Genomic DNA, 14677 nt, shown 5'->3' on the forward strand with positions numbered 1-14677 from the left:
ATGCTTTATTTTTCAATATTTCAATATTGATAAATAAGAAAAAAATGGTTTTCAAGAAATCGTTTTCCATTAAAATACAGAAAATATTTCACCAAAACAGATTTAAAGCAACCATTGCTTAGTTGTCAATATCCCACTACACTGCAAAACTGGTGACCTTGAAGTTGTATCACAGTTGTGGCAGGTCTGCATGATGCACCAAAAGTGTCTGACTGATATATAAAAATCACATTAAAGACTTCTGCAAATTTATACAAAGACAGAACTGACTCAGGAATATAAGTATAAATACATATCCAAAAAACATGACTCACAAATTAATTCACAAAACAAGATCCACAGGTGCATCATGTGATTTGTAAATACACAGTTGTGTTAACAAATATCATATAAATCACATATTTTGTCTTTGTAATTAATTAATTCATTCATTCATTCATATCTTTTTTTATTTTATTTATCCTTCACATTTTGTACTGGTTATTTTGACCAGGAGACCATGCATGTTACAAAGCCTGGACCTAATGGGTAGGGTGACCCGTCCCGCGTAGCGTGTCCGCACACAGCATTTGAAGCCCAGTTCATGCGTCCCACAAATTGAGACTGTCACGCATAATCAATGCTTGCTCAAAAAAAGTTGGTCGCTCTATATCCTCGAGCCCCAGGCAGCCAAACGAACATTACTTGACAGTTCAGCAAGCTACTGTTGCCACACCCACCCCTCAGTTGAACTGCTGACTAGGTTGTTGACAACTTTTTCGTTGTTGTCATGACAGCGCAGACACGTGCATACCAGACACACTGGGAAGGAACTTTTAGATTCATGCTTTCCAAAGCGAGAAAGAGATGAGAAAGAGACTCTGAGGCACCGCCATCATCAATTAAAAAAGAAAAGGTGTGTCCTGTTTCAAACACTTTTTTTTTTTTTTCATGCGCCTGCCTTTACTAACATGCAAGTTCATCATCCTTCCTCCCCTTTCTCTTTCCGTGAACCTCTGGAGTTGTGAGTTTAGTTTAGAGTTTTTTTTTTTTTTTACTGTTCCTGTGGTGTTGAGCAACTACAATTCATTTTAATACTATAATTTTATATTATAATTTATTTAAAGTGAATAAATTGTAATGAAAAATAAATAAAATTAAAGCTGCGGTAGGGAACTTTTGACGCTCTAGCGGTTAACAGAACTGCTTGCGTCTTGCGGAAGAACATCGTAGCCGGAACTACTTCTCTTTGTTTATGTCTATGAAGAATCACAAAGGTACAGGGTTACTCCGCCGCGGTATCCCCGAAGCAATCTAAAATAGTCAGAATATAAAAACTTATTATAGGTGCACCCTAGTGATTCAGGACAAGCTAAAAACATGGTTTGAAAAATGGATTCATGGTGTACTCGCTTATTATATACATTTTTCTACATTTTGAACACAAACAAAGTTACGGACCGCAGCTCTGAGTGGTTATTTTTTACCGGGAGTGTTTCTGCAAATGGCAATAGGACCACTGGGAGGAGCCCATATTTTTTTTACAAAAGTTCCCTACAGCACCTTTAAATAGCTAAAGTAAATTGTAAAAAAAGTCATAAAGTAAAAAAGTGGAAGTGCATTTGTAAATTCTGTCATGAGCATACATCAGCAATTACATATGTTTAGGGGAATAGGGCATTATTAACAAACCATGTAAGGTGGTATGTGTTAGTGTCCCACATTGTCCCTCAGAAACATACCCCTTGTCCCCCCTTGGGTTTATTAGCAGGTGGTCACCCTACTAATGGGACCATTTCCTGTAAGTAAAAAACAGAACAATTATCTCCTTTTCATTGTGGACTACCATTCAAAATGGTCAGAAATGTTCCCACTGAGAGATGCCAAAACCAGGAAAATAGTAAAGATGCTTTGAGAAGAGAATTTTCACCCACTGGCAGTGATACGCGGGTTGATCCAAAATGAGCGAGTGCCTGCGGTCACCCGCGGTTACCCCCGGTTATGAGTCATCGAAAAATATCTGTAATGATATTCGGGTCGCTAATTTATTTAGTACTAGACACAGTTTTGAAATACATGGGCCTACACTTTATTGGCTGAATAACTGGTGCGAAGACGACGCACAAGCTCAGTCTTAGTGGTGGAAATTTTGTTACTAAGAGATTCGTTCATTTTCAGTTCATTCACCAAAATGATTCGTTCAGATTCATTCACTGATTCGTTCAGTGACCATTTCTTCATATTACACAAAATACGCCACAGCAAGTAGCGAAAAAGAATGTCTTATGTAACACATATTAAAATGTGTGCATAATTGCATTCAATAAATAAAGTCTAAGAACGAGATTTTCTTGCATAATTATTTTAATTGTTTGGTCAGACAGTTCATATGTTAAATATTCACATTCAAAATCGGCGATTAAACGTGGAGTTATGTTCTGTATGCTAAATACTAAATGAGCGTAAGTGCAAAGTACTGCCCTTTTCGAGATTGAAATGCTAAATGGCCGACTGACCCAGTATACTCTCATTCATTTAGTTCACGAACGACATGTACCAGTTCAGTCATTTCATTCATGCATGGGTTAGTTGAAAACATTGGTCGGGTGCGGGTTGTTTATACATTGACCCGCATATCACTGCTCGGTTCAGCATCCCTAAATATCTGGTATCCAAAAGGGTACCCCAGTTTACATCTAGTATTTTGTCAGATCACTGCAAGACATAGAGTTCTGTACAACAATTAACCACCGGCTATAATCCACAGTCTAACCTGACAGAAAGGGTTAATAGGTAAGTAAAAACTATGGTATGCAACCATAGGCGGAGTTTAGGGTGGACTAGGGGGGGCACTGCCCACTGCCCACTCCCCCCCCCCCCCAGATGAGAGCCAATAATGATTTTGTCTGAGCTATGAATAAAATCTAACATTTATTTTAGTGGTTAGAATAAGTACGTTTTGGGTTAAATGAATTATTTAAGTCCCATATCCTCCCGAGTCACGGATGGTTCTTAACTTGAGAGGACATGGGAGGACTCTCTTTTCGTTATTTTCAAGCTTTAGCAAGTTAAAAAATATTAGTTGTTTTCTTTATAAACTCGCTAATAAAAATGTGGTGGACTGAGTCATTTCTGGCTGAATTGGACAGGCGATTTGAAGCAATGGCCTTGAGTGTGGCGCGTGATTCAGTATTTAGTTAAAGCACATGCACAAGGCTTATTCACCCTTGGCTAGTGACAGCTGAAGTGGATCTTGTGAAATGTGCAATCGCATCGTCGATTACTCTTTAGAAACTTAAAGATGACTGTGCATACCATGAGCGCTCAGACTGACCTGAGATTTGCCCTGCAAACATTTCAGCAGTTATTATAGTCCCGTGTGTCCCACATTTCTGTCGACTGAACCAGCCATGCCATTAATTATGAATTTATCAGTCTTTTGCGTGCCAAAGTAAATTTCTGCATATTACGCCAAATAGAAGCAGAAAACCGTGCTATATTTCATCATGAGATCGGGTTAGCCCGCAACAATTAATTTGTTGGCTATTTTACAAATGGGAATACAAATAATTCATGACAATATTTAAAATTGGAATGCAATAAAGTGTTTTTAAAGCTGTTTTTAAAGCATTTGCTGAATGGATAATATATATATATATATATATATATATATATTTTTTTTTTTTTTTTTTAAATAGTGTAATAATTCACATATCAGACAAAATTGTGTTGCAGCAAGTCCTTTAAATTTTAAGGTATTCAGAACAGAGCAACATAAAAATCAGAAGAAAAAAATATTTTTTATAATTTTCTATACAATTACAGGACAAAGTTTTACATATGCCATATGTGTGTTTTTTTTTTTTTTTTTTTTTTTTTTTATTGTACAGAATTATTAAATAAAATGCAAATTATAATCGGGCCTGTTTTAGGCTTTTCCTTATTTTTTGATTTTCTGACATCCATCAGTTATGGTTATGAAAAAAAATGACTCGCCATCTCATTGGATGTGCCTTTAGAGAGAAATGTACGGATTACACAATGAAAAAGTTTCTATTTTCAATTTGAATTATTTCATCTTAAAGAAGTAATTTAAAGCTTTCTATATATATTTTTTTTTATCATTTCTGTGTGGCAATTCACTAAGTTTAGGTTCATCATTGAACCTAAGGAAAAACAAAATCATTGTGAAATACTCAAGACCGAGACGGCTGAAAGCGTTTGTTTTCTTTATTTTATAAAAGCACAACGTTTTGTTGATATTGTGAGTGCACACAAATAAAACTAAACCCTTTATAGTTTAAAATGATTTTGAATTACTCTTACCTTTTATGAGCAAAAACGACTGCGTATTTTAAGTTGTTTCCACTGCTAGAAAAAAAATACTATTGATCGCGCTATCTATTTATCTAGATTAAACATTTAAACTAACATTGTAATATGCTTGCACTGTTATAAATATAGATTTATATATAAGATGTGATGATTTGAGAAGGTTAAATTGATTAAACATATATGCTATGATCAATTCACTGTCTGCCGCTGGCCGCTTACATTTAAGGAACAAAAAAAATGCTCCAAACATTTATCTAAATTAAATTTATTAAAAAAACTAAACTAAATATATTCACTTTTTTATTACATACAAAACTGAACTACTTTAATAGCTGAAAGAGTAGTATAAGCTGTTTTGGGGAAATGGGGAAAAAAGACTGGCTAGGGCCTATATTTGAGGACCCTGCAGGGCTCTAATCCACTTCATCCAATGCTGTTTTGTTCTCTGTTTTCATCTGTGAGCATGCTCTTGATATATGTATTTTACCATTTAGTTGAGTTTGAAACGTGTGGCACATTCGTTCTGCTCTCACTGATCATTTGGTCCTCCATATAAAAAAAAAAAAAAAAAAAAAAAACTCTGTGCGTACCCTCTGGAAAAAATGTTTTATTTATTTATTTATTTATTTATTTATTATGTATTTTACTGTCGAATACATATTATATAAATATATGAAATATAGAACAAATAAAAAAAAAAGTGTTCGTGGCTCGTCTACCAGTGGGTGTCCCCCCAAGCATAAAAGTGAAACTCCGCCTATGAGTGCAACCACATACAATAATATGGGTAGATTTTATGTTAGTATTACCCTGAGTTCTTATGCCCCTCTCTTGTGGTTAAGTTCCTGTTTTATCCTGCGATAATATCTCAGTGATCTGCCTGGGATTCGCTGTGGCATAATGAGATCAGCTGATCAAGTATTCCCAATATAAGAAGTGGGCATTTTTGCTTTCTAAAAGGGGGAAATCACTGTCGTGTTCTACTGTAAATGGACTTGAGCAGTGAGCAGACACACACACAAACCTGTAAATCATATAGATATTTAACATATAGGCTATGTATGTGGTGGCTGTGTGTTTTGGTTTGCTTGTATAATACACCTAGAAATGTGTGCATCATGGTCCTAGTTGTGTTTTTTATTTTATTATTATTATATATCTACCATCAGTCTAACCAACTCTTAAGAGGCGCCAAAACATCTGTTAGTTGTGTAAACCCATGGCTGTAAGCAGTTAAAAACAATTTATGTTTTCTTTGTTGCTGCCACTTGTTTTGAGTTGAAGCTCCATCAAGTTAATTTTTTATTGTCTTTTTTTTTATATATTTTTCGAAAACGTGTTTTTTGTAAAATAAAGAAAACAAATAGGGTGCTTTCCTTTTTAATTTCCTTGAACTTGTTGTCAGGGTTCTGGCCTAGTAGCTGTGTCTGTTTTGTCAATGTGAAGTGTTTCTTTGTTTGTCCTGTGTATGACCATGGGCCTGACAAAGCTTTTGAAAAAGCTTCTGAAAGCATTTTGTCAGCTTTAGTTATCGTACTAGCTCCTCTTTTCCCTTTTGTTTCTAGGTCATAGTATTCCTGTCTGCCTTTTTTTTTTTATCTAGTTTTTATATTATTATTATTATTATTATTATTATTATTATTATTATTATTATTATTATTTATTTAGGCTCTTGTTATTGTTAAGTCTTGTTTGGTGTTTTGCGAGTTCTGTCTGTTACTGTCTTGCATTCTTGTCCTGCTTTATCCCTGGCCACTGGGTCTTCCTGGGTCCTCCTTCACAGTCCTCCACCTGGTCACCTATTGCCCTTCTCCGCAGTCACTCCCATCTGACTGCTCTACAGTTTTGTGCCCTACCCTGTTGTCTGGACCGTTCATGCCTATCCCTCCTGTTGAGCATTATCTAATTTGTCAAACTTTTTCCCTTTCTTATTCTGCATTTGGGTCCTCTCCCTCAGTAACTTTGAAAGAATGAACCAGCCAGTATTGGACCCAGCAGTATGAGCTTCCGGGTGGTTCCTCCTGCTACAGCTCAAGGGAGAAGGGCTCTTCAGCAAGCAGTGGCATCCCTCTGTCAGCAAGGTAGGGAGGTAAAGGGCTTTGCCCAGTCCTTCTGGACTATGGCCAGTGGCCTGGAGTATGTTGTTGCTGCCCTCAATGAGGCCTTTAATATCTCTCTGGATGATCTCTTACTGCAATGGGAGATTGAGCAATTGAAAATTCTGGATTTCTGGGACTTCGCTAATTATGTGCATCCCCATAAAGACTGGCAGATAATTAGATGTCAGCAGCAACTTTCCCTCTTCGAATCTAGTCCACAATCATCTTCTGACTCACACTGAGAAGAATGAGGGTGGCCAGAGTTGCTGCATCTGCCATTAAGTCCTCTCTGCTGGTTCCAGCCTCTAAATCGGCTGAACCCCTTACAGACACGCCTGAGTCTAGGCAGCTGCAAGATACATTTTTCTATTAACACCTGTTCCTGTGTCAGTCAAGTCCGTTCTAGTTCATACAAAGCCAGTCAAGTCCATTCCTGAAAATCCTGTGTTAAGTCTGGTCAAATCAGTCAAGATGTGGGAGTCGAAGGGAAAGGAGGGCCCACGCCAGGAGTGCTAGAGCCCTTAGTCTGGAGACCCCTCATGCAGTTATCCCGGAAGATTTGAAGTTGTCTGCTGCTTCAGTCATGACCCTGGATTACAGTTTTGAGCAGCCCGACGCTCGTACTAGTGTCTGTTCCTGCCCCGGAGCCCACTACAGCCCCCAATGTCTAGTCCAGGGAAGGCTCCAATCCCTGTAGCCCCGGGGGGCAATTTGTCAGCCATCAAGAATCATTTCCCGAGTCTGTTCCAGAAGCTCCAATGTCAGCTCTAGCCCCTGAGTCCGCTTCTGTCCAGAAGCTGTCGAAGTGTGCGGCAGATTCAATCCAAGAGCCCTCAGAGCCAGTTCAACTTCAGGAGGGGGTACCCTACCATGCTTCTACATTTAAATCTCCAGAACCATCCACTTCCACTACCACTCTCAATCCATCACCTGTCAAGCTGGTCAGTACTTCTACTTATGCCACCACCCAAATCCCTATGGCCCCTCTATATCCTCTATATTCTCTGTGGCAAGGTTTTTACAGCACTCCAACTATGCCTGCTGCCTTTAGCTCTACCCTGTCAAGCTACACCTGGACTTACTCCCACCCCCTCTCATGTGCTTCCTATTTGCTTTGGTCCTGCTATGTCTGCACCCCCCTGGACTAGTTTGCCTGGTTTGGATGCCAGGAGGCGTCAATTGGGAGGGGGGAACAGTCAGGGTTCTGCCCTGGCAGCTGTGCCTGTTTTGTCCTTGTTTAGTGTTTCTTTGATTTGTCCTGTGTATTACCTCATGGTTTTGTCTTTTTTTATGTTGGCCATATGCTCCTTTCGTCCTGCCCCCTCGTTTCACATTACCATGCCCCCTCGCTTAGTCCTTGTTTGGTGCTCGTTTCTTGATTGTTCTCGCCTTGTGTTTTTGTGCTTTCCTTCCTATTTTTTGTGTTCATTGTTCTCATGTGTTTACTGGTTCATTTTGTATGTGAGTTAGAGTTTACTTGCCTCTCTAACTGGTCTTTGCTAAATAATTTTTCTTTGTCTGTCAAGGTTTGGTATGAATTAGTTAAGATTGTTTTAGTCTAGTTGTAGAGTGTGGTGTGTGTGTGGTGATTATATATATATATATATATATATATATATATATATATATATATATATATATATATATATATCACACACACATACATATATCTATATATGTAATGCCTTGGATTCTATTGGCGTTTTGAAACTGCTGTGAGTGTTTGAAATAACTTATAATGAATTCAATTACATGTAAAAGTTGTTGAATTAAGAAGAATACGATGGGGAAATCTAGGAAAAAGAAAAAAGAGGAGGTTGGATCCAGGGGCGTAGCCATCTTTTCAGAAGTTAGGGGACAGACATCACACACACACACACACACACACACACACACACACACACACACACACACACATATATATATATATATATATATATATATATATATATATATATTTGTTTCTAGGTCATATTATTCCTGTCTGCCTTTTTTGCTCTAGTTATTATTATTAATTTTATCTCTTGTTATCTTAAGTCTTGTCTGGTGTTTTGTGAGTTCTGTTTGTTACTGTCTTGTCTCCTGCTTTCTCCCTGGCCACTGGGTCTTCCTGCCTGGAGGTCGGACAAGAGTGGCTTCACCTCTATAGCCAAGTGCCCCTTAGTTCCTGGTGCTGTGGTTTGGTCTCCAGTGCTGCCTCTTCCTTTACAGTCCTCCACTTGGCTGTTACCCAGGGCCCTTCTCCGCAGTCACCACCTCCCACCTGCCTGCTCTAGAGTTGTGTGCCCTACCCTATAGCCTGGACCATTCACGCTAATCCCTCCTTTTGTGCCTTGTCTAATTTGTCAAACTTTTTTCACTTGCTTATTCTGTATTTGGGTCCTCTGTAACGATTGAACACAGGAAGCGAGAGATGCAATAGCAGTGTTTTAATGGGTAATAGGGATGTGCACATTGATGCTGCAGTATCGAAATATTAATACTCAGAAGCTCCTATTTTGGTGTCGATATTTTCTGCAAAGTATCAATAGTTAATTATATTTATTATTTCTGTATAAATAAATGTTTTTAGCAGTGTGTGCAGACCAATCAGGACAGTGTGTGTATGATATAAAGAGAAGCTCTTTTTTTGCATGGTTTTTGTTTTTAATTTAACTACTATTTTTAGTATTTTGTTACAATTATTGATAAAATAAGCTATATCTAACTTTTTTTTTTCTTTTTTTTTTCTGGAAATCATCTTGCGACCCCTCCCTCGCCATGCTGATATATAAAATAATATATGTGGGTGTGAGTGTCTGGTGTGTTGTGTGTAATGGAAAAAATTTATACTTTTCAGATGATTCCCAAAGAGCGCGAAACATCAAAAGGGGCCTAGCCAAAATTATTGTTACTGACTTGCAACCAGTATCAATGGTTGAGGATGCAGGTTTCCATCATTTTATGAAGGTCGTTGGTCCCCGATACAATATTCCGGCCAGGAAATCCTTGATCTCTTGTGAAATTCCAAAGCTCAAAGAGCAAGTCAAAACCACACTGAAAGCCTCCATATAATCTGCAAGTAGTGTGGTGTGGTGAGTGGGGCGGGGCTGAGGGACGTGGGAACAAGGAGTGAGGCCGGCAGAATGATTGGGAAATCAGCAACACCTGCGACCCACCGCCGGTCTCGAGTCCCACGTAGGAGATGGAAGGATATAAAACTGGAGCGACGATAGTGAAGGACGAGAGAGGACCAGGCCTGGGTTTTATTTTATGTTTTGCTTTTTATTTGGAATTATTAAAATGTAATTTGGATTGTGTGCCGGTTCCCACCTCCTTCTTCCCGGTGATTATGGAGATTTTATTATTACAGTGGTGCCGAAACCCAGGAGAGGGAGGGACGCGCTGCTGAAGATCCCTCGCCGATGTGGTGAATCCACGGTGCCATCAAGCAGGCGAGGAGTGTGCCGCCATGGACGCTCGGGGCGGTGGCCTGGAGCGAGTTGCCGGGGAGAGTAGAGCGCAGTCTCGAGGGTAGTCTTGAGAAGTGTAGTGCTGTTGTTTGCTTCTTCCACCATAGCACCAAAGCATCTGACAAGCTTAAGGTACTGCCCAGAGTGCAAACTCATTCAAGCAGTAGAGACCCGGTGGAATTTGGTGTTCTACTGTACATCCTGGAGAGACTGATCGAGCAAAAACAAGCTGTTAATACAGCACTTTGCCTTATTGGGAGAAACGCAATGTGCTTGAATGATGACGAATGGTCCTGTATCAGCCAAGCCATTGAAGCCCTAAGGCCCTTTGAACAGGCCACTAAGGAAGTTTTATCAGAGCAGTATGTAATCATTTCAAAAGTCATACCTCTGGTTTCTCTTCTCCAAAATGCAACCATGTCTGACGGGCAGAAGGGTAACACTTTGGCTTTACAGCTTGCAACGCAGTGCAAACGGCGGTTTGAAAACATTAGTTTAGTTTAGTTTATTTGAGCTGTTCAGAATCATGGTTGTTACAGAAGTCATAAAGTCAAAAGGAGTAGGCTGAAGCAAGAAAGCTTATATGTGCCTACCCCTATGTACAATACTCTCAGTACCCATGGATTTCACATTTGTATTCCCAATTGTAACTCAATAAATAACACTGCATTTAACAATATATATTACATTGATAAGGTTACCATAAAATGTGCAAAATTCAAGTATATAATTTTCATACCCAGGCACACATCACCACGAGCGTACACCTGCTTATGAGTTACTTTCCAACCATACTATCAATAATTTGGACGTTACAAATTGCAGCATTTGAAATGGTTAGAGCTTGTAGCTACATTCCACATCCAATGTATACTGTCACAAGCGTATATGGATAACTGTACAAACTGTGTTTGAGTTACAGGATACATCTATTCTACAAGCAGCATGACTACATCTACATTAATAAGTATCTTCCATAAGGCATTATGTCGAGAAGGATAACATTAATACAGAATCCTGTATACTACTAGAAAATGTACACCCACTGTTAGCAAAAAACAATCATAACTGGCACAACTGACATGACCAGTCTCCACATTATTCACTTCTTTCAATTATTATTATTATTATTATTATAGTAATTTTTGGTTAACCATATGTTCATTATAATTTTTATCAGTTCTATAATTCAAGTATTAGATTCAATAGTATCACATTACTAACACTATTGTGTAGAAACAGAAACACTAATAGATAGTGACAGAAATCCTGCTTAGTGATTACTTTTGACATATTGCCTTAGGATACTTATCTTAAATTGTTTTTTGAATTGATGAACATTTACAGCACTTTTTAATTCATCCTTTAAGTCATTCCATAAGTTCACACCTCTTCGAGTGACACATTGGCTCCTAAGGGTAATACGAACACACTGCACCTTAAAATTATGCGTTCCGCTCAAATTATATCCGCCTTCTCTGTTGGTGAATAAATGTTGGATGTTGCTAGGAAGTTGGTTAGCTCTAGCTTTAAATACAATTAAAAGCACTTTTAGTTTTATTAAATCTTCAAGTTTTAGAAGGTTAGATTTTATAAATGGTGTGTTGGTATGGTCTCTGAAATCAACGTTGTGCACTATCCTAATAGCTTTTTTTTTGTAGTTTAAATACATTCTCTAGATGGCTACTGTAGGTATTTCCCCAAATCTCCGTGCAGTAACTGAGGTAAGGTAGTATAAGCGAATAGTACAAGATAAGGAGAGCTTGTTGGTCCAATAGATATCTACACTTGCCAATAATAGCAATATTTTTTGCTAATTTAGTACGTATGCTGTTTATTTGTGGTCTCCAGCTAATATTGTGTCTAAGAATCACTCCTAAGAATTTATACTCTTTTACTCTTTCTATTTCAACTTTGTTAATTTTGATTTGAAACTGTACATCCTCCTTACGTTTACAAAATAACATCACTTTTGTTTTCATTATATTTAATGATAATTTGTTTTGATTGAACCATTTTTTACGTTTTTCTAACTCCACTGTGATCTCATTCACAATTAGCTGAAGATTTTTGCCTGAGTATAAGATTGTGTTGTCGTCAGCAAATAATATAAATTTAAGTTTAGACGATACATAGCACAGATCATTAATGTACAACAGGAAAAATATTGGTCCCAGTACCAAACCCTGGGGGACTCCACAAGTAATGCTCCTACATCTTGACCTTTGCTCACCTACCTGTACAAATTGCTGTCTATCAGTTAAGTAAGACTTCACCCAGTTATATGCAAGACCTCTTATCCCATTTTGTTGTAGTTTCTGTAAAAGTATTTCATGGTCTATAGTATCGAACGCTTTTTGGAGATTAATTAATATACCCACCGTATTGACTATCGTGTAGTAAACTATGGCTGCTAATAAAGCCATTCAGGCGTGCAACAAAAAGTTTCTCCAATATTTTTGATAAGTGAGAAAGTATATAAATAGGTAGATAGTTTGTGAACTGATGACTATCCCCGTTTTTGTAAATTGGAATGACCTTTGCGAATTTCATGAGCTGAGGAACTTCTCCATTTAGAAAAGATGTGTTGCAGATATAGGTTAGAGGTGTTGCTATATTACATATTACTTTCTTAATTATGGCCATATCAAGGTCATTCCAATCTGTAGACTTTTTATTTTTACAATCATTAACTATCTTGATGATTTCATTCTCATTTGTTGCAGTCAAAAACATTGAGTGTGCAATTTTATTTGTGCAGCCAGCATAATTATAATCTGAGGTGGCAATCTTTGATGCAAGTTCTGGGCCGATGTTAACAAAAAAATCATTAAATGCGTTAACAAGTTTATCCATATTTGTTACTTTTTGGTCATTTTTTTATCATGTAATCGGGAAACATGGCATATTTATAATCTTTATTAATTACATTATTTAATACTCCCCAAAGACTTTTCATATTATTTGTATTTTTCTCAATCAGATTTCTGTAGTACAGTTTCTTACAAGTTTTTATAATACTTATTCATTTATTTTTGTACTTTTTATATTTTACTTCCGACTCTTTCGTCCTTTTCCGTATAACATTTTTATATAAGGTATTTTTTTTACACACATTTAACAATCCCTTTGTCATCCATGGACTTGTTTTATTCATCTGCGTATATGTATATGTTTTTACAGGGCAGTGTTGATCATATAAGTTATTAAATGTATTAACAAAATTATAATATGCTTTGTTTACATCATTTTCTCCAAGAACATCATCCCAATTTTGTTTGGACAGGCTTTGGTTAAGAGTATTTATTGACTGTTCAGATCTTAGTCTAATTTTCTTTGTTATTGTTTTACTCATCTTTTTGGTTTTTATTCTTTTTTCAAAGGATATAAAAATTGGTAAGTGATCGCTGACATCATTAACCAGCAATCCACTTGATATGTTAGTATTCTGAATATTTGTGAATATGTTATCGATTAAGGTAGCGCAGTGTGCAGTAATCCTTGTGGGGCGCGTAATTGTTGGATATAAAGAAAGACTGTACATAGTATCTATGAATTTTCCAGTGGGTCTATGCAATTTTGCTTTTAATAAATCTATGTTGAAATCCCAACATATAATTAGATCTTTATGATTCCTATTTATAAATAATCTTTCCATGTGATCAATAAACACTTCCATGTCTGCACCCGGAGCTTTGTAAATACAGGATATAAGCATTTTTTTTTTTCATTTTATCAGAAATTATCTCAACCGTGACACATTCAAACACATGATCTATTTCCATAGTCATACAATCAACCTTCTGATCTTTCAATTCATTTTGCACATAAAGTGCAACCCCCCCACCAGATTTATGGTGTCTGTTCTGATTGTACATTTGTTAGTCATCAAGTTTAAAATTCCCATATTTGTTTTCATTTATCCATGTCTCTGATGCCTCAATATCCTTACTGTCCAAGACAATCCCTTTGCTGTTCATGAACTGTACCAATTGTTGCTCCACTGACTCCAAGTCTTGGTCCATTGGTTCGCCTCCACCTGACGCTACTGCTCTGGCATAGGAGCGCGGCTTGACAACCAGACCCGATATGATGAGGTCATTAATTCGGGTGTATTGCTCCAAATCCGCCAGTCGGTTTTCCAGGGTAATTATTTTTTGGTTTTTTTCTTCGTTTTGTTTTTTTAATTCTTTCACTTCAAGCATCAATTCCATTATGGTCGTTTGTTGCATTGAAATTTTTTGCATCTCAGCTGTCAAGGTGTTCAGAGAGATTTTTATGTTTTCCAATTCCTCCTCCATTATTGCGCTATTAGTTTTCCTCGGCATATCTCATCGGGGGTATTGTACCCGGGACGACAGCCATTGAGCATAATCATAGTCTGGCTGCCAGTACCTTTTTGGACATTAGGTTCAAAAACATTTTGTTTTGTGATAAAGGAAATGTGGAAGTCATTAAATCAAGGCTAATCAGTGAGATGCAAGCCCTGGGCCGACAGGCAACAACCAGTGAACCCTCTGCATCAACCAGCATGGGAATATTCTTGACAGTGCCACCAGAGTCACCTGCTGCAAACACTGAAAGGATAGGTGTCGACTGTTCTACATGCAAGGGAGGACTATGGCAGGAGTTTGACACACGTATATTAGCTTTTCAGGGAAACTGCACAGCCACCACAGATGCATACATTGAAATGCGCAGATACATGGAAGAAAAGGTGATCCCAGGAAATGAAGACCCTTTGCTATGGTGGAAAAGAAATGATAACACATTTTCACTGCTCAGCAAACTGGCAAAAAATATACCTTGGAA

General features: G+C 37.6%; 1 protein-coding gene across 1 annotated transcript in view; it reads right to left on the reverse strand.

Moving 5' to 3' along the window:
• The window catches only part of LOC127977344 (extracellular calcium-sensing receptor), a 133075-nt gene that overhangs the window by 36356 nt on the left and 82042 nt on the right, over window positions 1-14677 (reverse strand). The gene's annotated exons all lie outside the window — the stretch shown is intronic.

This window comes from Carassius gibelio, chromosome B18 (assembly GCF_023724105.1).
Source record: "Carassius gibelio isolate Cgi1373 ecotype wild population from Czech Republic chromosome B18, carGib1.2-hapl.c, whole genome shotgun sequence".
In the NCBI taxonomy this organism is placed as follows: Eukaryota; Metazoa; Chordata; class Actinopteri; order Cypriniformes; family Cyprinidae; genus Carassius; species Carassius gibelio.